Genomic DNA, 19418 nt, shown 5'->3' with positions numbered 1-19418 from the left:
CGCCAAACACGACTGGAGGCATAGGGCAGGATCGCCACGGCAGTTTCACTTGACGTGCTTACTACGGCGGCTGTCTGTTTCTGCTTCCCACATCCCCGAACATTCTGTCCGCACGTCGCGCCCAGTCGTCAGTAGAATAAACCGATCTACGCTTTGAAGGTACGCCGAGGGGAATCTCAATATGGGCACTTGGTTGACAGCGTAGCCTTAGATGTCATCGGAGAAATCTGTACGAGAAGCCTTGGTGGTTTCCGTCCTTCTGAGTTTCTTTCACTGCCGACTCGCTGGTGTCCGAAACTGTGATGCCTGTAAGGACTCGGTCCTTCAAAGGAAGACCACGTCGGGTTGGCTGCCTTGTTGGCCCCGAGGCTTTGACAGGCACGCCGCAATGTTCAAGGCTTTCTTCGGTTCTTTGCGGCGTGCGTCGCTTCTATTGAGAGATCACGCGCGCGGTGGACGGCCACCTCGACACAGGCTGGGAGAGCGTACGCATGTCAGTAACCTTGACAGCAGAATTGCACGAGATGCACCCGAGACTAAGTCTCTCCTGCTGCTGCTTTGATCACTTTGGCCGAGGCCTCTTTGCACCTGGTGCTGATTTAAGCAGGCGGTAATGCCCACTGATGGGGCCGAGCGCAGGTGGCTATCTTATTGACCTGCGTTCCCGCTGATGTGCGACCTCTTGGCAGCGCGAATCGTGGAAGCAGTTCTGTTATTGGCCCTCCTACGCAAGCAATGTATGCAGCTGGTCCCTCAATAAAGACGAAGATCAAATGGCTGAAACGATGACAGTTCGATCCGACAAGCTGCCACTAAAAGTTACAAAAAAAGTTTCTGTTTGTTTCTCCGCAGTGTATAAACGACAAAGCTTGAAATTCTTATAAGTGAGGAGGCTTAAACAGACGCCGTAAACCGTGTTTTCTGTCCTCCCCCCCCCCCCTCCCCCCTTCTGCCTTTGAAGCAATTCGTTGACGGTTGGGTGTGAAGGTCCTTTATAGGCGATTTGCAACAAGTTTCTGGTTTACCATTCAGCAGAACAAACATCGTGATCTTTTTGCTTGGCGGTTTATAGCTGGTCCAGGTGACTAAAATGGCTTACCTCCTAGGTCGCCCCAGTCAATTTAACTTATGTTCAGGTGGTGGTGGGGGCTAGTTGGTGCATACTAACGCCCCAAAACATGTACCTTGCTGTTCGTGAACCTGGTGGCCCACATAACTATAGCCGTGAATTTGCGGCCCCGAAATACCGCCGACTGAGGCGACATCGATCGGCCGCTTCAGTACCGTACCCCCTCAGTGGGCTCCCTCCAGTGCAGTGTACTAAATGATTACAAGGTAGGTGAGGTCCTACCGAGAAGCCTTAGGAATAACACAACCGATTAAAATAAATTCACAATGAAACGTTATTCGTAACGGTGTAAAAAAAGTGGTGTAAGGTGACCTACGGGATGCCAGTGTGCATATTGTCGCGATCCCCAGTGCCTTGCAATATTATCCATCTTGGGAATCGGCACCAGCGAGGGAGGAAGATGTCCTCCGCCAGTAGGTTGAAGCACATACGTTCGCTCGTAAAATGGGAACTCTTTATACGGATGTAGATGTGGGGAGCAGCAATCGAGGAAGGGAATAGTAGTGTCTTTTGGCTGTGCACAGAAGTAGACGATGCGCTTCGAACCCTGCCGTTTGTAGCGGATCAAACTGCTTTCCTAGGTGTTTCCTAGCAACGCGTTCTGTTGTTAGGGCGGGATTTATTCTTCCTGTGTGACCAGTCGAGAGGCTGTACACTCAGATCGAACGAGGTTGCCTAGCCCCGCCTTCCCGTCGTTTCCGCTCACGGCTTGTGTCTGTTGCTTTAATGAAAGAAACAAGAGCGAAAAGACCCAACCGATGACTGACTCTCGAACTGAAGGAACCTCAATCAACAAATACTGAGTCAGGAAGAAGATAGGCTTGAAACGCCGGCATATTCAGTTTCCAATGGTACTCGCAGTGCTGTCGCTGCTGCGCGCCTGATAATCGATCATCTTTCTACCTCTGTTTTTTATCCTCTGTTTTGTCTATCCTCTCCTCCGAGACTCAATCTTGATTCAGGTGCTCTCAACCCAAAAAGCCGTAATCGGCTCGGTCTTTCTCCTGTTTTCGTTTATTAAAACAACACACATCCACCGATAGCATGCGCTCTTCATTTACAGGCTTAATACATACGATACTCGAATCTTCAAAGCGAGGCTATATACGCTCGCAGGGAACAGTCCTCCGTGCACACAGTGTTTGCCCGATGGAGCGAATATATGCTCCGCGCCTCTTGAGCCACTGATAAAGAAGTCTTTTTTATTTTCGTAGCTTGCATATGCAAACAAAAAGGACAGGTAATTTGTGTGAAACAAGGGAAATTCATGGGTTTATGCTAATCGTGCGTATCATATACGCGTCCTCTTCTAAAAAAAGACCCTGGAGATAATTAGCGGCTCGTTTTCCGGGATGGCGAGCACATCTGTTACTGTGTTCTCCTCTATTGAGGGGGATTGAACATCCTCCAGCGACGCTTCACATACAGACGGATAAAAAAATGTGTCTCTGCAGCAAACCAGCTGTTCTCCTGCACATTTATTCGTTTCTTTTGGCGGTCTAGTAATCTGAGTTCAGTTACTACTGATTTTGTAGTGATCCCGATACCTAACCGGATGCGCCGACAGCCGAATCTGTCGTTGAGCCCACATTATAAAAAATTCCCCCGCATTTCCCCGAGGGGGAGAATGTGAAATTGCGAATGCACGGTTGTCGGCCCGCTTGCGGCGCTTGCGCTCGGCCCCCGCAGCCCACCGCCTCGCCGCCTTCTCTTCCATCTCTTCCATCGGGTTTGTAGTATCACGTGTACACCACGCAGTTATCAAGCCGCTATAACGCCGCTGAGTCGCCAACGCACGCCGCTGACGACGTAGTTTGAATGCGTTAAAGATATAAGGCGCGTTACTCACACTGGTATCAGCGTGGCGTCCGTGGCTTAGTCGGTGGAGCGTCGCGCTGCGGCCGCAAAGTCCTCGGATCGAAACCTGGCGCCGGATGCTGTTTCTTTTTTAAATATAGAGGAGCACTGCGGACGCCGACGCCGCCGCCGCCGCCACCGCCGCCGGCGGTGGATGGTTTGGGGTCGCTTATAAAGTGCATTCGCACTTAAAATCCATCTCTTACTCAAGCCTGCTTACTTACTTTGAAGGCGAATACGCCGCGATTATCAGAATTCATTGCTGCTGCATCGTGTTTCCGTCTCTTTCTTCCCTTTGGTTCCTTCTTATTTCCCCGCGAATCAATCGGGCAGTCAGACTGGGCGCAATTTCAGGCGACAGCTTCCCCACAGTAACAGCTCTCCTTCGAGTAAACCTGTTGTACACACGTGCCATCACGTTCACCTGTCACGGGGCACGCATCAGGCTAATACTTGTTCCATTCTGCCACGGTGCCGGGTTAGCGCGTGGCAACACGCTAGGCTCCGGCTCTGACACCCTGGGTTGCTGTCCCTTATGAACACTAACGGGGTTTAAGCGCGGAACCCTTTGGGGTCCTGGCTTATCGCCGCACACACAACTTTCTCGCAATCTTTTTGGCCGAAAAGGGTGTAAAAATGTTGTCCCATGGCGCACACCTTCAAAAGGTGTTTTGGTTAAAGAAGTGTCTAAGGGTAAAACAAGGTGTGCTTGTGAACACCCTAGAATGAGGGTGTGGGCACCGCAGCTTCGCGTGGCAATGTGGATCGGTTGAGCGCGCAGCATTAAAGACACATTCAACAGGCACAAGTGACACTTGGATTTCAAATGAATTGACCAAGAAAACCAACGGGATGCATTTGGAGAGCGAGTACATACCTACCTAGACATCCATCTACTCTTCCTGCTTTTATAGCCATCACAGGAAAGTCCTCTGATAGAGTCCGTGGGCTTCTCGAGAAAATTGGGTATTTTAGCGCGCTGTTTTGGTATAATGCATTTTAATGTGAACCTGTGCAAGTCAGCATGCTGATTGCACAAACTTTTGAATCGTGAGGGGGTTATTATGTCTAATGGATCATGTATTTTTTCATCATTAAATACTAAACACCTATTCCACACCTTTTCAACACCCACCAAGGAAAATGGGTGTTGTAAACACCCGCCCTCCTTGTTGGGTGTTGCAACACCCACATTTCAAGACCCTTTTTGCCACACGGGTCGGAATCTGCAAATTAGGGGGTTGGAAATTAAGAAAATGGGTGTGAAAGACATTCAACTTTCGAGGTATTTTCTGCTCTTTTAAGTGGGTGGACTTGAACATTTTCTACGAGCGGGGGGATACTTCGTATCTCACGATGTTTAAAACAATAAGAATTGAACTAATTTATTACCAGCGGAGCAGTTTACCCTTGAGCTTGGTTCGGTGGCGTCAGCAAAAAATACCAAGAAGAAAACTGCGCCCCTGTGAAGGGTGCACCCCCACAGATAGGTATTATAACAGTGAAGCCGGCTGCCGAGCCTGTTCGAGTGTGAGCACAAGGGGCGCATGCATATGCGCACCTCTTACTATAGCCTTTTTTGGCTACCAAAACGCAAAAAATGTGGTTGATCCCTCTTTTACAGGAATCAGCAAAACACGAAAGTGAAATGTGCCTTGACAGGAGCAGTTGGATGTTTATTGTGCATCGATATGAACTTGCACGTCGTTATTTATATTTCGTCTGTATGGCACCGTTGGACGCATCAACATTAGACACAGGCTTACACGCGCCGGAGCATTGCGTAAATCAGATTGAAACCCCAAGCGCTCCCAGACCGTGAGACAGTGGCGGTCCCAAGCGGGGGGGGGCGAAGGGGGTGATCGCCCTTCCCCCCCCCACAAAAAAGGTCCTCAGCTTCTTATTTTTTGTTTTTTTCGAAGCATTCCACTTGCGCGAGGTTATATCCCACTTGTGTGAGGTCGCAAGCGTGTTGCGAGCGTCAGAAATGCGGGCTCGAGTCAGCCGTAGCACCGCCTACGTGGAGTCAAAAACCACTGTGTCGCTAAGTGATTTGTGCGCAAGCGGGTTACACAACATACACGCACACGCCGGCATGGTTATCACCTCCTCCGCAGAACTGGCGCAAGGAGAGGAGCGGTTCTTATTCGCCCCACAAAAAAAAAAAAAAAAAAAATCGCCCCCCCCCCAAAAAAAAAAATTCGCCCCCCCTAAAACGAATCTCTGGGACTGCTACTGCCGTGAGAACGAAGCTGAACGGGTTGTCAGTCAATCGTTTGGTGAAGTAACGGTCCGCTACAGCAAAAGGAGCATGATGTGCGGTTCAGCAGCACTCTTGTGGGTGTGGTTGGCGAGCGACGTCCTGGTGGCGGGTAGCTTCGGCAAAGCTGCGACCACTTCGGTCCTGCTCCGTGGCGTGTACGGCAGACATTTGCTTTACGACGAGCTCAGCTTGCGGAACGCGAGATGCCACGTTCCTAGCTTGAAGAGTGAATCCGTGAACGCGTTCCGCTTCCCGCTGGCGTGAGTCTCGTCGCACCAAAGCAGTCAGGAAAGAGACATTTGCCGTTTGGCGTCGTAGCCTTTCTGCCTTAAAGCAAGAGTTTTCTTACACGTGGCCACAGTGTTATTATAACCCCGTGCACTGCCGGGGCCATCACACCCGCAGCATAGGCGGCTGATAAACACAGCAGCTTATCGAAGCACCAACAATCGGAGCTCATTAGCGTCACGACGCACTAATTCGCTTCTCGTCTCCTAGACGATAGCACCATCTGAATGCAGAGTGTTATAGGCAAGGATATAAGGCACGTTCGCAACGCTATACAGGCTTGAATTCATAGCCCAGTTATGGTGGCTAGAAGGGGCATAGCCCAGTTGGCAGAGCGTTTCACACCTCCCGTTGCAGCGAGAGTGATCGTGGGTCGAATCCTCGCGCTGCTGCGTCAATCGAACTTTTTCTGGCAATGTCATTTCCGTGATGGATATGGCGTCGGTGATGTCTTGCTTTACCCCGGCATAAAACACCTTCGAGTTAAAAGCCGGCGCAGCTTGCACTAGGGGTGCAAAGATGGAGAAAATGCGGAGCTAGGGGTCGACCGGGTTGACCTAGCTCGCTTCCCACTTCAATCCGCTGTTAGTGTGAGGGACACACTGGAACAGCCTTGTAAAATGCGGCTAAACTTGGCCTCATCCCTCAGCACTTAGCCTAGCCTAGCAAAAACATCGCAAAACCTAACAAAACTTAGCAAATTATATAGCAAAACCTAGGAAAACTTTAAAACATTGAAAAAAGTTAGGTCTACCGATGTGCCGAAACTCGCCGCCATTGCCCCCATTTTCAGAAAAACGAGGGTGTTGCAGTCGGTCAACACTTTTTTTTTTCCACACACAAAGGGGGTAAAGCTACAAGTTACGCCATTCGAACCTAAGAAAAGGAGCGCAATGGCTTCCCAGCAACCTTATTCCTCTTATACTACACATTGTTTACGCAATAAAGGTGTAAAAATCTATTGTGTAGCTCGTCCAGGGCCACCGCATCTAGCCACTGGAGTCACGACGTCACGCTCCCACACACATGATTCGAGACGACCACCGCTTCCCCTATTCGGGATCGAACCGGGGTCCCTCACGTTATGAAACCAATGTCAATCCCATTGCGCCACAGAAGCACATGTTGCTGGTATGCAGAGTGTGGGGGGTGATCTTCGCGATGTGCCGTTGCTAAGAGTCTGCCGTTGCTTGGGCGCAAATAAGTACACAGTAAGAAGATAAGGAATACATGATGAACTAACGCATTATATATTCTCACCCCAAATTAATGAAAACTCAATCCAGTGTCTCTTTATAGGCCTTTTCAGGGGCTTCGGTGTCCTCTCTTGACGACTTTCGGTATCAACGCCAGGCTGATACTAAAACTAGTCAAGAGAGCGTGCCACAGCCCCTATGGCGAAGCACTGCTCCACACTTCTAAAGCTTTCACATTGAGTTGAACTTCTTTAATTTTTTTATTTTTCTTATCTTTACAGTGATGTCCATTTTCGTACCATTCGTGTTGACGAATGACGACGGCGCATGTTTGCACATTTTTATTGGGTGACTCGGGCTTTCGCCACCAAGATGGACTACTTTGTCCTGGTACTACACAAAGCATTCATGGTTGCCTCCCAAAATCGCCGTTGACTGTACTGTTTCCGCCCTCTTTGCTATTGGTGCGTAAACAGTTTTTGGAGTAAGCGAGGTGAATAGAGCTCCACCACTTTCACGTGATTCTACGATTTTCTGTTAGATACAGGCGCTCTATGTTACCTTGCTTGAGCTTACTGGTACGTGCACCACGCCATAAATTAGTCACGACAACTACGTTTGCAATTAAAGATGGGTTTGGTCTATCACGGGTTCAGCGCACTACATTGAGTCTCCTGGGCCTTAATGTCATTTATAAGCGCTGGTTTTAAGCCGCTACACAGTCAGTGGTTGTCAGCAACGATATGACAGGCCACGCTGCCCGAGTACTGCTATTGAATAGTGCCTTCAGTCACACACAATACTGCACCAACCTAGTGCAATGCAGCGGGCGTCGCTGATTATACTCCGTAGTTCCTGGGTCTTCACTTCCACCACAAACTCATTTCGAATTTCTTCTTATCGCCGACAATTTCGCTACTTTTCGTGTGGCTGAGTGGCCTCTATGAGACCTTTTTTTATGTGATGGTCGTGGACTGCTTCCGTGGAATCCTGCTTCAGAATCATTAGCATTTTACGCACTTCACGCACGCAGACGCATCAGCTGCGGGCAGTCCAGTCCGTTTGCGGTTTCTTAAAGCAGACCTAAATTCTCATACAAGACAACTGAGGCTCTTGGTTTTCTTGAGACTAGCGGCCTGTGTAAGCCGTTGTATAACGCTTTTACGAGCAGTACATCTTAGGCCGCTTCCACTACTCCTGCCTTGCCTTTTCCCCCACTCTCTCTTTGCTACACCCATGTACTTTCTTTCCTGGTGTAAGCCAGTTGGACGCAGATTCCTCGAAAACTAGCACCTTCCCGTTAGCCTTCTTGCTTTTCATTTTCGAGCATTAACAGTGTGGTAAGCATGTGTGGTGCATACGCTCATTGATCAGCTAGCTATGGCTTCTCCACCTAGGCGTCTAAAATGCAGAATTCCACACGTATACAGTTGGAATGCTGCCTATACGGTTGGAAAAGATCGTATACGGTATCCAATGGCATACGGTTTGAAGAGATCCTATAGGCTCGCTTAGATTTCCGGCTAATAAATCTCACAGCTCGTTCCAGTGAATTGTGACAACGTTGCCAACGGTATGCCATTTACTTTTCTGTGAAAGCTGCTCTTGCGACTGTTCGCGTTGCGTAAGCGACTGGTCTGGAGGCGTTTATCTCAAGGACATTTTTCTGTCCTCTTAACGTTCAGCGTCCGGTTTCGCATGCGGCCAGTGGGCCAATGCAACGGCCGTTGCCAAAGCTGGCGTCCGTCTGCTTTAAATATTACCCACGTTCTCAGACAGCAAGCGTAGCCAGTGATCGCGGCTTGTTATGCGAAAGTGGGACTCGTGCGTGACCGTTTTCTTTTCACTTTCTTTGACGGCATCATGAGAAAGAAAAACAAGAAAAGAGACTCCTATAAGGCTCCAGAACCAGCCTGAAAGGCACACCGAGGAAAGAGAAAAAGAGACTTTCGTCTGCGCCACACGCTGCCAGACAACGGTGAAAGCAGCAGACGACGTGAAACAAAGCGGGACCTTTTCTTCTCCACAGAGCAGGGCCCGGTGCGTTGCGTAAAAGTGCGCGAAGCCGCTGCCTGGCTCGCGTGCCGAGAGTCTGGAGACACAGAGGCACACACAGAGAACCGCTGGTTGTGCGTTGCTCGCGCCAGCAGCGCACGTGGGGCGAGGGGGGCATAAATAAAAGGCGGTGGCTCGCCTCTCGCCACCTGCTCCTCGTAGCGGGGCCAGCGGCAGGCGCGAGAAGCTGTCGAAACGCGGCTGGCGAGGCAAACAAAGGCCTCCCGCGCACGCTCCGTGTCTGCCGCTCCGATCTGGAGCAGTGGAGTAGCGTGGCTGTAAGGCAAACGCCGATCGGGCTCACGATCCGCGCCCTCGGCGCCGGCAGCGGAAATCGTGACCGAACGATTGTGCTCCGATGCCACCGCGCGGCTGTTGTTTCTCTGCTGCCTCCGCTGTTGCTGGAGGGCGATAGACCGCCCTTTCCGACCGAAAGTCAATAGAAGTCGAGAGGGCCGATCAGAGGCTACGGGCCTTGGCTCTCTTCACCCGCCTCCGGCACGCCGTGGGCAGACGCCTGCAGACGATGCTGAAAGCAGACGACGCCGCTCGTCCCGATTGTTTGGCCCCGGCGGAAAACCACGCGAAAGAAAGGGAAAAGTGGAGGCCTTTTTGTTGAGCCTCTATCTTTCATCCTCGCTTTCTTCGTTTTCACCGCCGTTGTTCTGCGAACTGCCTTGAGTGACCTCGCCACGCACTGTTTACCTGACGTCGGCTGAATTGAGAGCGCACACGACGAAGAATTCAAACTGCTGGTAAGCAATGTAAAATGAAAAAAGTTGCCGCGGAGAGCGCTGAGATCTGCATTTCCGACCGGAATTACACGCTACGCGTGAACCGGATCTTGTGTTTTCGTGGAGCGTGAAGGGCCTCTCACCTGCTGCGATGTTTGCAAGAAGCTCGCTACAGGCGGACCTCACGATGTTCTTCGTAGCAGCTCTCGGTTTTTACAGCCGTTGCCGAGGCGGATCTTTGATGGTGGTTGCCGTTTAGAAGAGACATCATCCGCTTCGAACGGAAGTATATGTGAGGAGATATTTTTTCGCTGAATGTTTGGCTTTTCCTTGGCATTGATATCGTAATCCCTCACCAGTTCGTGGGGAAGGGACAAATCCTTCTGTTGATTGTGCGGTCATGATTCACGCTGTGGACGAAGGTCGGCTTCATGGACCGAAACAACATACTTCTATTTGTTCGGCGGACCATAGTCAAGCGTTTTATGGGCCCTAGTAGTTCGATTTTATGTGCGCTTTCTTTTCTGTGTCCATTTTTTCCCCTTTCATTTCTGTATTAGCACTTTAAATTTATTCAGTCCGCATATTTGGAAACTTCAAGAAGTGTCAAGTTCCGCGGGATGATGATAATATGCGCGATCTCGAAAAACCTGAAATCAGAATCCCCTAATTTTGACGTTGAGGATGCGTACTTCTGCGTTACTTTTATTTAGGGGATCATTAGGTGAAGCAGCGGCTCCGCATTGTTTCGTATGTTGGGAGCGGGCGACGCCTGCAGCGCGCCCGTGGTTGTCGATGTGTGCTACAGCAGGTACGATGTGTGCTACAGCAGGTACGCTAGTATAAAGTACAACGACCAGTGGTTAGAATACATACAGATATCAATCGCGGTTTTTCCCGTAACGTAAGCAGCTGAAATTATAAAGTAAAAAGCTGGAGAATTACGATAAATACCATTCCAGGCGGCACAGAAAGTGTGCCCCAAGACCGGCCCGTCTATGGCCGCTTTCTGGCATGTCCGGTCAGCATCCAGGTTCTGGCAGCCACTGATCATGCGTTGAACGGCCAACATTCGGCAACCAGCGCTTCGGTATTTTTCCGTCCGCCCGTGTCCGGACGCACAACGGCAGCTAACCGGCTGCCAGATACTCAGTTCTCTTACGGCTGCCGATGTTGAGAAAGAGAACGGCCGAAGTACGGCCTTAGGGCATCCGTTTTTTCTTCGGGAAGCGGTAATCGACCGAAGCACGGCAAGCGACCGGCCACAGAATATGCGTATTCTTGCGGCAGTTGGTGTTCGAAAGGAGACCGGTCGGAGCGCGGCTGCCGTACATTCGTTGTTTCAACGGTGAACGGCGCGTCCGGCGGTAGAATATTCGTTTTCTTCGGGCAACCAGTGTTATGAAGGATACCGGCCGACGTACGGCCCCAGAATATACGTTTTGCATTCGGTTAGCTGTCCTCGGCCGAATTACGGCAAGCGAATGGCCACCGAATAGTTGGCAACCGGTGTTCAAGAGGAGACAGGCCTACGTAAGGTATCTGGTTATACGTCATTTTTTCGGCAAACGGCATACAGCCGAACAACGGCACGCGCCTGCGCGCCGAGAATTCATGCACAGACGCGTTTTGAAGGAGACCGACCGGTTTTTTTCCTGGGGGCAGAAAAAGCCGTTAGGGAGCCGAACGACGGGGACGCGTTTTTCATCCGCTCCGTGTTTCTGCGTTTTAAATTAACGAACATCGTTTTTAAAACAGTAATGAGTGTTCTCGGTGAACGGGCAAGGTGCAAGGACTCACTGGACATTAGCAGCGAACCTTTTAGGCCATCGAAATGTCATTTATTGCCACAAGAAGACTGTGCCACACCGACGGGTGAGCTAAGCCTTGCCAGTCATCGCCGCTACGACGCCTCTGCCGCCGCCTTCCTCAACGCATCAGCTCGAGGCTATTCGCCCCCTCAAGAAATGGAGAGCATTGGAGACATCGACCCGGCAGAGATGTCCGATCCGAGATGGAGATGGTTCACCAGAATAACTGGCCTTCAAGGGCTTCGAGCAAGCGGCCACCACGCAGGAGCTAAAACGCCACCATGTTAAGGACTCCCCACCAAAGAAAGGCAAGTGCGAGCAAAAGCGCAAGTTATTCTGCGTACAATTAAACTGCGACAAGCAATGTTGCACTATGTTGTTGGTGATAAACGTAGAAGAGACTCGCTCGCGCATTGGTAGGATCAACGGCTCTCCAGGCGAAGCATGGCTCTCACGGAAGCACGGCTCTCCAGGAGCCACGCGAAACGGCTATCAAGCCCCTCCGGCACAGCGTCAGACTTGGCTACTGCGCAACGGACGCGACAGCTGGGCACGCGCCGGCTCCAGTGCGTCTGCCGCAGCTATGACGTCACTCCTCTGGAATGCGCAGACCGGCGAATGTGCAGACGCAATTCTCTACACACCCACCCGTACTTTAACTGGATTGGATTTACATCCCATCCAATACAATCCAAATCCAATCCAATCCAAACCAATCCAATTCAATGCAATACTCCTCGCGCTTGCGCAGGACGGCCCTTGAGGGTCCACGCGAAACTGCTCAACCTCGGCCAGTGTAGCTGACGCAACAAAATGCTCATGCGAATTGAGGAACGGAAGCTACAAATTTCAGATAACACGTTCTGTTTTAGCAATTTCTAGTGATTCCAAGAGTGATTTTTCGGTGCTTTGATGAAAGTGAGCCAGTGAATTGTTAGTGAACACGCGGATCGTTCCTTAATGAGTGGCGGCAATAGCTCCTGTCTAGCAATCGAAAACTATCTCTGCCCAATCACCACAAGTCCCATACGTTTGCGTCCGTCAAAAACTAGAGCACCAAGCACAAGGCGTCCCGCTCAGGGATCGAGTGCCTGTTTGAAGAAAATAACGTCTTCCAAAGAGGCTTGCGGGGCGGTTCTCCTTCGAAGTTCTTTAAAGGGACGGACAACCGATTTTTATCGCGAATATGTTCTCTGGCTCTTATGAGGGCCAGCGTTTTATATCGCCCGGTAAACACGAGCAATTTATGAACAAACTGGCGGAAGTAATTTTAATTGGGCAGCAAACTTTCTGAAATGAGAAGGGTGGTGGTTCGTAGTGCAGAAACTTGACACTGCAATATGTGTCCCGGCCACGTGACCTGCAACCTAGCAGGTACTGTAACCACTGGAACGTGTATTCACTGATTGAAAATCTTTACACAATTATTTGTATAAGTTTAAATTGTATATGTATTTTTAAACATCATTTTGAAAATTTTTAAGACACGCCGCCCGCCGCCGCCATGGGTTGTAAAATAGATTGGTGAATAAAAAAAGACATAAAGGAATAAAAACTTTTTCGATTTACATTTTTTAAAAATGGGGACAAGTTTTTAAATATCGCTTTTTATTTCGCATACAGGCAAAAGTAAGTTGCCGCGCTACTGTATGTTACGGCTGCCACCACTATTTTTGGGAGGACACATAGGGCTCGTAGATCGAAAAATGTCGGTTTAAAAAGTTCCGGGGTGTTATAAGCAAAACCGTTTCTCGCTAAGGAGCTTTAGGTGACGCCCTTTCGTTTAGGATAGAGGATATATACTCGACAAAAAACCCTTGTCTGTCCCTTTCAGCAAGAGTGAACGCTCCATCGCATTTTCCGGACAGTATATGAAATGATGTCTGATGTCACCTGACACACCATAGTTTGTACAGAGGGGCTAAGAGTTCAACTTCAGCTTGTGAAGCCACGAAGGAGTCTATGCTGAGTCCATCTTGATACGATACAGCAATGACGTCTCCACTCCTTCCCTTTCCTTTGGTAACGTTGGCAAGAACATCCCAAAACGCCTCGTGTGGCAACTCAAGAAAAGTGTCCTCACTGTTCACTTTCAGTGGCTACCTTCTCATTTAGGGTTTCCAGGGAACGAATCACGGCGTTCCGTCGTAGCGGCGTATCCCAGATGCATCGAAAGCCAAGCGGCCTAAATAGTCGTAAGCGCTCGAAACTCGTTAACCGCTGGCGCTTGTCATACATCTCCTCGTTGTTAAGCGCAAAGAAAACTGCGGGTACATTTTAGGCAAAATATGCGTGATTAACCGGTAGCGCCCGCGTTCGTTCAGTTAGGAACGACCGTTCGGTTGGTTTTTACGATAGTAAGCGAAAAAAGTGGCGATGCAAAGCCGGCAAGCGCGGGAGGAAAAGCGACACAAAAATAACAGTTCTCCCGCTGGCGCTGTTTAAGGCAGGGGGCGCGCGAGCACTGCGGAGACGGGAAACTTGAATTGCATTGGGTGTATAGCTGTGAACCGATAACGGCGCTACAGCCCATCATGGCGAATGACTGCTCTGCATTTACGGTAGCTTCTAAGTGGAATGGAACGGCTTTAATGTTTTTTTTTTCTATTTCCTTTCTTGATAACATTGGTAGCGTCGATCCCACCACTTATTTTCTTTTTCAGGTTCTCATTCCAGTATCGGTGCTTATGCGGCAGTCATATCGCAAGACAGACACATTACACGTAGCTGCAACTACACAACCAAACTGTTCCGCCGCAACTGCCCACACTGAGACAACGACAGCCCTCTAATCACGCGTGAGCAAGCTCGTTCACCGACGAGCAACAAGGAGTCCCGGGAAACTGACCGCGCCACGACGACGCCGCCCTGGTTCTCGATTTTATGACCGTCCACGAAGGCCGGATTGCTGGCGTCGCGTGCCTCCTACCGCTGTGAGAGAGGAATAAAAGCGCCGCTTGAAAAGGCTCGCACGTCCATAAAGGCCGGTCATTTCTTCCTCTGAGATGCTTTGAGGTCTGTTGCAGCGCGGGCACCGCGGGTAATTCCAGTGGTTAGTGGCGATGCATGCGTCGCGTGCGCTCACCTTTTATTAGCGGTCGTGGGTAGGCGTTAACGGTTTCGCAGGGTCTCGACCTGCATAGCTTGCCGCCGTTGTCCCAGAAAGGGTCTCACTGCCGGCTGTTCAACGCGAACGCCTTGGGCGTCCTCGCGCGTCTGATTCAGGTTTCCCCTGCAAGAAAGAAAATTAAGCCACTGAGTGGGTATACTTAGAAGATTGCTAAGACTTGCGTGTCTGGCGTCGAGTAATGAAGCGAAGGCCTAGACCAACGAAAAACGCAATCACAAAATTAGAGGGCCTTAGAGACAACCGGTTCATATTTTATCGTCCATTCCTTCTCAGCAGCGTTGTGGAAGACCCCGCTTTTCCCAGTTGTGGACTAGTTTACGTTCAGTTAGGCATTTCCTTGTTGCTTTCAGTTATTAATGAAGGGATGGTGGCGGCTTCTTCCGCACCAGCAGTGTTATGCCTTTTCCAACGAACGCCCTGGGCTCCACTGAAAGATATGTACCCCTCCGTACGAGTAATACCCTCTCGAGAGAATTGCTTGTGGCATCTGAACATCGCCATCACATAAATATGACTGGATACTGTGATTTTCTAGTGATGTATGTCGTGTTCCTTACACCTCGGGCCGCGGAGTCTGCATAATCTCATCCGTCACTTGACGCAGTTCATGTGTTCGATTGCACTTAACGCAGCTCTCACTTAGTTCAACCAGCAGATTTAGCTTCCTACAGCAGGCGCTTGATTCATAATAAGAGAGGCCGAACTAACGCCTTTTTTTTATTCGCGGTCTACGCCTGAAGAACAAGAAAAAAAAAACGCGTAAATGGATGCTTAAACCGCTGTGAATTCAATTCGTCGACACAAATCTCGCACGACCAGCATCGCACTGCTGGCAGATATTCCCCCCTCCCCCCCCCCCCCAAATCTCCAATCCCCAAGAAAAACCTTCTGAATGATCCCTGTAATTTTGCATTTGTTTCGTGCCTAATTACACAAATAACTTAAAGGGGTCCTGAAATACCTTCCGCCGATGCGTGGATGTACACGTAACCAAATAAAGCAATGTATTAGCTATCTCCTGCCGCAAGAATTTTGTTAAAGCGATGAGTATTAGCTGAGAAATCGTAAATCAAAAACCGCGCATTATCGTCGCGCCGCGTTTCCTCCTCCTTTCGCAATTGACGACGCGCGAGCCTTCCCTGCCATGATGCTGCGCTCTTCAGCGGTGACGTACTTCCGCTATGGCGCTCCTCAGACTGCCGTCTGCTACGGGCAAGCTTTGTTGACACCATGAATCCCGCACTCCGCTCAAGGCTCGAAAAGCGAACGAAAAATCTGGCCGCATTTGTGCGGTGGCCTGGCCTTGCCCTCTCGCGGTGTACGTTGCTGCAGTTGCTATACGTGACTTTTTATCGGCGGCGAACTCGCAGCCGCTCGGGGAGGATCGTGTGCTCGGTCCCTTTCATGCATCGCGCACTGTTTATCCCAAAAGCGCCCTATCAGATGTGGCCCCGCTGGTGCCGGGGCTTATTTTGCGGCGGTGGTAATTCCTGCCAGCGGTATCTGAAAAAGACATTTTAAACCGATACAGAACCCGTGCACAAAACTCTTCAATCATGTCACCAGTTCAGCTTGGGGCGACGCGTGGTGGAGAGCGGCAACGTTGGCAAAACATGCTCCGGCGCGGCTCTGAGCTTTCTAGCGCTGGAGCCAGCGCCATTTCTTTGACAATCCCAAACATCGGTTGCCTTGGCAACAAGGCACAAACCGCTCCAGAAGTCAGTTACGGTTGCTTGATCCCGGTTCAGCTCGGGGCCTCACCTCGCGACATGTGGGCACTGCAGGCGTACCACTCACTCCCATTGAGAAGTGCGAGATGCGTTTGGCATACAGGAGGCGTTGGTGTGTGTGTTGTGGACGCCTTTATTTCGCGATGAAATGCGACGTTGTGCTTCTGTGGGTGAATAGTGCTTCCCATGGTCTGGATTATCTTTCTCGAGCGAAGTACGACTGAACCTCGCATGGGGTATGCGCAGTGTGCTTGGCTAAAAGCCACCTCGGCTTGTGCGCCAGAGTTAAGTGACTTGCTGTTCGTCCTCGCAAACCGCGAGCGAGGTGAGTGCCGAATTTACGACGGGCTGGAGGAGGCAACCCATCGTCTGTCAATCGCGGTTCAGACTTGTAAAGCATGTTGTGACGTTGTGTTCGTTCGAAACGCATCTCTGGATTGTTTTGAAGTTTAATAAAATGTATGCGTCAAACCCGGGCATTCGGCTTAGGGCGTTCTCTGCGATTGCACGAAAGAAGTGCCACGAGGCTTCAACGCTTTCTTTATGGAACGTACTCAGGCAAGAGAATATCCATGTCGTGTTATGGCCGTGTTGCATTCAATACAAACGGTTAAGCGTTTCTTTACACTTGTTTCGTTTGTCGTAAAATGTCCAAGCACTCCGGCACTCCGCTGGCAGATCAGCCGGCGAGCCGACGCTGAGCAGACGACTCATCTCTTTGCCGGAAGTGCGTGAAAAAGCCGCCCAATAGCAGGATGTCTAGCTCATGACGAACATCTGGGAATCGATGACGTAGACATGTGAAGATGGCGGCGTCCAAAAACACGAAGGGAAGGGTGAGGAAAAAGGGACAAACTTTGCAACAAAAGTGTGAACTTTCCGCTGCGCGTAAAAGAGTAATACTTGGCACAGATGACGTTGACGACCCAATCTAACGATTGCGCTACTTCATTTAGTGAGCTCAAAACGCCTTTCAGGGCCCCTTTAATATTCCTTTCGTTATCCCTTCCTATTCATTTTGGCTCATGCTAGAACAAAAACTTTACCAAGCGACGTTTAAAACAGCCGATAAAGCTGTTTGAAAACGAATTAAATATTTACTGGTAACACGTCCGCACACAGCTGACATTACTACACAAGGAGCCTTGCATCCCTGCAATGCGTTGGCTCGGGTTGGTGGCTGAAGCGAAGAGGAAGCGATGTTTTTTTTACCAAATGATACATGTTTATTTTCTATAGAATTGTGGACAATACTGCTGTGATGAATTCTAGCGTTGGCATGAATTCGGTAGCAGTTAATACGATACACACAAGGCACAGCGGGTCGGCTTTAAAATTAGTGAAATAATGGTATCATCTTGTGTAGGGCAAGAAAAATAAAGATGGCCTAGTGTTCAAGAGCGTGTATGTCATGCGTATACCAGATGTAATTGTTTGTTTTCAGCAGTTTCTTCCAGTAACAGTATGCAAACTGAACTTCACTTCACACGACTCCAAGTCTGCTCGTTACGCGGAATCAAAATACTATTCTCCAGTGACCAGACGGTAAAAAATGATCCTGGCCTTTGGGGCAGCCCATACTGCGGATTGTGTAATACTCCTCTCCTCGGTAGGCGTGCATCACGGCCGCAAGTGCAAAACGTCCACCTAAAGCGAAACGGAAAGCTTGCCTAATAACCAGCAAAGAACGCTAGGGCTACACCTGGAGCTGCGGTATGTGTTCTTCCCCTCTTTCCTGCAAACCTTTTGTAGTCGTTTGCAACACAACCGTAGACGCCGCAGTTTCCGTAGCATCGAAGATGTCAGCGCATTCTAACAGGTTCAAGCAAACCAAAATACCACGCAACGTCCCCATTTTTTCGTTCTTGATTGTAAAACCGATGCAAAACTCTGTCTTCCATGAACCCATACACTCGGAACTGAGGTCTTTAAACCTCTGGACACCCGTGTTATGGCTAGCTGATTACACCACTGATAGATGGACGTCGTACACGTCAACACACAGCTTCCAAAACACCGCTACTCAGAATGACCCGAGGTGTTCCCCAGGGCGCTCTCTTAAGCCCGACACATTTAATGGGCAGCATTCTCGAGCTATTATTCATATTTGTGTCCATAGTCCATGTGATCTCTAATGCGAGCTCACCGCGCTACAGTACAAAGTAAAAAAAATAAAGATTAAGGGTCTTCGGTATTTCACATCTTGACATATTACTCCCTATGCATTCCCAGCAATGCACTTGAGCATTCGAGCGGCTTTGAAGGGGATCGGTATGTAGCAGAGAAGCCCCTATACGGTGACCTGATCTTCTAGTACTTGGCTCTCTTTATTGCTTTTTTGCACTGCCGTGAAGCTTACCTTACCATTACTTGCATTTCGGCGCGTTGGTTTGTTTTTTATAATGGACGGCAAAAGTGACAGAGACCACAAGCACACACAGAACTATTGATTTCTCGCAACTGTTTTTGCTTCTTCAGCAAACATCGAACTACATACAGGGTGATCAAAGTTAAGTCGACAGGTTTTTTAAAAAATAGGTGCTTAGATTTACGGGAAGACCACCTCTACAGTGAGGTTTAAGCGCCCAGGGGGACACCTCATTAGGAGGTAATTATTGATGTAGGTGGTTTAATTAACTAAAATTGATTAATTAACTTTTTAGTGGCTGCAGTAACCAGACATGTTTGTATTGAAAAGTTAGGCGCAATCATGTTTCTACGCAGTTTCAATTGACAGAATTCTTCTAGCGCATCCGTAGTCCGAGATATCAAATGGCGAAGTTTAATTGCCGTTCGCATGATTACGCATGCTAGAAGTCAAGACCAGCGCATAGCTCCTCCCTTTTGTTCTGTGGTTCGATAGCGGTTCCGAGTAGTGCAGATTGCGGTAACGCCAGCCGAGAATGAATGGGTGCCAGTTATCACTTTTTCCTGCGCCTCCACCCCTTTGTCGAACTGAACACCGCACACAGCAGGCACGTTACAGAAGGGAGGAGCTTTGCGCCGTTGCAGACTGTCTTGCATGCGTAATCATGCGAACGGCAATTACTCTTCACCGTTTTATATCTCGAACTACGGAAGCGCTAGAAGAATTCCGCCAATTGAAACTGCGTAGAAACATGATTGCGTCTAACTTTCTAATACAAACATGCCTGGTTAATGCAGCCACTAAAAAGTTAATTAATCAATTTTAGTTAATTAAGTCACCTACATCAATAATTACCT

The 19418-nt window shown here is 49.5% G+C and overlaps 1 protein-coding gene across 2 annotated transcripts in view; it reads left to right on the top strand.

Moving 5' to 3' along the window:
- Nucleotides 1–9341: 9341 nt before the first annotated feature.
- Nucleotides 9342–19418, top strand: part of LOC144145289 (endothelin-converting enzyme 2-like) — a 53094-nt gene continuing 43017 nt past the window's right edge. For both annotated transcript variants that reach the window (XM_077676840.1, XM_077676839.1), the window contains exon 1: nucleotides 9342–9543. The gene's annotated coding sequence lies outside the window, so the exon portion shown is untranslated. The remainder of the gene's footprint in view (nucleotides 9544–19418) is intronic.

Source organism: Haemaphysalis longicornis, unplaced genomic scaffold (assembly GCF_048455015.1).
Source record: "Haemaphysalis longicornis isolate Haplotype H1 unplaced genomic scaffold, Haemaphysalis longicornis Haplotype H1 scaffold_7, whole genome shotgun sequence".
In the NCBI taxonomy this organism is placed as follows: Eukaryota; Metazoa; Arthropoda; class Arachnida; order Ixodida; family Ixodidae; genus Haemaphysalis; species Haemaphysalis longicornis.
Note: the sequence above shows the minus strand (reverse complement) of the source record. Positions and strands in the feature narration are given on the sequence as shown.